This window comes from Solanum stenotomum, chromosome 1 (genome assembly GCF_019186545.1).
Source record: "Solanum stenotomum isolate F172 chromosome 1, ASM1918654v1, whole genome shotgun sequence".
NCBI lineage: Eukaryota > Viridiplantae > Streptophyta > Magnoliopsida > Solanales > Solanaceae > Solanum > Solanum stenotomum.
In genome coordinates, this window is record NC_064282.1 from 80,835,610 (window position 1) to 80,839,345 (window position 3,736).

At 31.9% G+C, this 3,736-nt stretch overlaps 1 long non-coding RNA gene across 1 annotated transcript; it reads right to left on the minus strand.

Moving 5' to 3' along the window:
- Positions 1 to 248: 248 nt before the first annotated feature.
- LOC125841449 (uncharacterized) lies at positions 249 to 2,992 on the minus strand. Its single transcript, XR_007443806.1, has 3 exons — positions 2,860 to 2,992; positions 2,637 to 2,760; positions 249 to 673 (listed from the first exon to the last, which is right to left on the minus strand). It is a non-coding gene; the product is annotated as an uncharacterized LOC125841449 (long non-coding RNA).
- Between the last annotated feature and the right edge of the window lie 744 nt (positions 2,993 to 3,736).

The following is a 3,736-nucleotide window of genomic DNA, read 5'->3' on the forward strand; positions in this document are numbered from 1 at the left end:
ACACATTGATAAAGGCTCTTTAAAACTAGAGTCTCTCTAAATTCACATATATACCGATAGCTAGATGTACAACGCCACAACTAAAATATGAAATTGAATTGTAGTCTGCCTTTTAGCAAGAAAATTCGGCATCACTTTCATATCAGGCCAGCGTTGAAGAAGAAGAAAAAGAAGGAGAAGAATAAAAGACATACCTTGATTGTTTTTGCTGGAAGATGGGCGATTGAATGGTGTCTTCAGTCCATCAGGTAGGTATATCAAACTAAAGATCAAGAACTTGTCAACATTGAACCCCTCTGCTATACAAGCTTCTGGATAACGTCGATTACAAATAAGACCCTTGAATTTACAAAATTTTCACTCAGTAGAATACATTCAACGAAGATGCTTTGGACCACCCAATCTAATATCGTTTACAAAATGGATTGGCATATTTTCCATTATATAAAAAAAAGCTAGAAGAAAAAATAATTCAAGCTCGTATTCAATTTCTTTGATTTCAGTCTGCATTGCCTCGAGAACTGCTCGCCTTATAACCTTACTGCATATAGCTTTTGTACTCTGATATTGTCATCACTTCCACATCCACACGATCTGATATGTTTCAGGAAACTTCACTGCATTCACTTCATTTGAGACTCATCCAACTTCTATCTAAATTATTCATTGATATCTATCTGGCATGAAAAGATAAAAATAATCAAATTTTTGATAAACTATGCAATAAAAAAGACAACAATGTTTTACAAATGAACAAACATATCTCAAAAAGTACATGGAGAATATGTAGTTTAAAACCTATAGCAATCACAATGTCATCTACAAAAAGCATTTCACTGTTTTCCTTAATAGTCAAAGTTGGCTTCTTTTTCATTTCTACACTTCAATAAAGGCAAGTACTATTAAATGCTCCAACCTTAGAACGTCACATGATTGATAAGGTTGGAGTGTTAGATATGTGCTGGCCTTAGTTGTAGTATTAAAATGAAAATTGAAGCCAACTTTGACTGGTTATCTCTATATGTATTTGGAAGTAATCTTAATTTTTTGTTTGGGAGTTCAATTACTACCTGCTTCAGTGATGTTTGAAAATCAATATTTCCTTGGGTAATAATACCAAACTGCTCTAATCCTCCTACACACCATGAAACAATTCTACATTTTATTCTGTTGAACAAGTAATCACCACTTCTTTACCTACAAGAAGATAGATTATTTACCAAGCTATATGTTCATAAGACAGATTTAGAAAATCAGATGTCATACCAATTAGAAATACTTTAAAAAATAGCTCATACTCAATAGCAATTTACTTTATATTATCCTAAAGAACTACAAGATTTACGACTAGGAAATAATTTCAAAGATACTTTTAACTACTAAATGGAAAAATAGAAAAATCATAAAATGCTGATCATGCTTTCGAATTTATGTGGGCATTGGACATTCAAGAAATGAAAAATAGTCATTAAATTCAGATGAAGTACAGATCATATTCTAACACACCAATAAGTCGCCTTGAGGATTCAATTCATTTCCAAAAAGAATCCCTACTGATTTTCTTTTTGATAAGAAATCAAGGCAGAACACTCTTTCAAAGTGATAAAACATATTTTTAAGGCAAATAATATTGATACACAAGTATTCAACTAGTTAACTAATCATATTGATACTCATTATTTTAAACAAAATTATAAGAGAAATTACAGATGTACAAGTTCACTGTAGAAATAATCGAATCTGTTGCTATTTAGATTCCATCCAAACCAAGTCTTGCCACCTTTTTCTTTTAGATGATCCACAATTGTCGTCAATATGCTGCTTAAGAAATTTGCAGCACCAATCACACTTAGGTAAAATAAATACCTAAACTCTTATTGAATCAGGTACTTAATCATGGAAGTAGTTGTGTGATCCTACTAGTGCGAATTCATCTCGTATACCAACAATAAGAAATTGAGGGGCTCCCCAGAACACTCATGGGCATTGAATCTTCAAGTAGATTTCCTTGAACAATTTTAATTTTTTTCTTTCAACTAATGCTACAACAAACATAAAAATTTAAGGAATTCATAGATTTGTGATTTATTTTACATTTTAACATAATGTCCATGGAAGCTATTTTATTTGCATCAGTGATATCATGCTTGTATTTGTTTTAGTTGAGCTAATAAAGTATTATTACGAGTTCAATTGGTTATGGTTATCTGATCTAGAATGATATCAAGTTTTAGATTTTCACGTCAAAAGTTCTAATACCAACCAGTAGCAAATTTTAGTTTTTTCCATTTTCATGCTAATGTATCTCTTGTTTCCTGTTGCTTTAACGTAACTCTTCAAAAATAATGAAACATAAATTATTCACATCCTACTCCAGCGAGAGGTGAAATAAAGGAAGACATCATCAATGCAAGGTTATTCAAACCCGATTGAAAAACTCATGGAACAAGAAATCCAGCATCAATGTCAAGAGAAATATGGTCTAGAGTAATCAATTTCACCATAACTACCAACAAAATTTTAAACCCACAGTAGCTAAAATTTAATGGGAAAAACCCACAATCTGAAAAAATACATCAAATACACTAATAATACCTCAAAGATTAAAGACAAAAGAAGAGATTCAACAAGAAAACCTCAAAAGCTCAAACTTGAAGTTTCTTCAGCTATAACCTCGGTTAAAGAAGAGAACCTCCAGTAGTTCGAAAACATCAAGTTTTTTTTTCAGATTTCACAAGAAACCCTTCAGCCCTCCATTTCCTTGGATTTCACAAGAGGTTTGGAGAGAGAAATGTGTTTAGATTTAAAGAAAAAAATGGGTTTAACTTTGCCCTAAAATGACAGACATGAAGGACTTACCATAAGATTCATACCACTGCAAAACTCCACAAGCTTGCCCTAAATGGATGAAAAATTAGGTCAAAGAGGAGAAGAGTGACAACGGTTTTTGTTCTACTTGTTGAAGAGATGAGAAATGGATTAAGAAAATGTGTGCCTTGAGAAAATGTTTGCCTTGTTTGTATCGATATCTAATAGAGAGAAAAATAAATTATATTTAAGAAATTAATTAAAAATAAAGTAGAATGAAATTTGTTCGGTGGATTTAGCCAAAATAAGAGAGGGAAACTATGGATGGATTTAATAACCGTTCCAATAGAAAATATTTCGTGTTAAATGTTGCCATAGATGCCTTTATGGTAACGGTTCTACTAATTGTTGCAATATGTAAGTCTATTGCAACGGTTTTCACATAGTGGCAACAGATTTATTACTTAGTTGTATAAAAAACACCCAAATCTTTTGGCAACAGTGCATACTGTTGCAATAGACACTCTATAGTAACGGTTTCTTAAGCGTTGCTAAAAAATCTGTTGCCATAGGCCTAATTTCTAGTAGTGGGTGTTTACTTACTATATACATTGTGGTCATGGTCTTTAAGGCATAGTGTGAGAAATTGAAGTATTATCATGATATTGTATATATGAATGTGATGTGAAGTATATGCATGTGAATTCAATGAAGTTAAGGTGGTCATGTCTTGAAGCTATTTGTGTTGTTATTGAAAGGCTAATCCTCAATTTGACACTCATGTATGTTAGTTATTGAATGTGTAGGGATTTCTTCTATATGATGTATATCTTGAATTGGTAGGCTTTAAGCATCCTTTTCTTGTATAAATGAAAGTAAGGTGATTGATGTATGTCTTGAATTGTTAGGTTTTATGCATCCTTTTCTT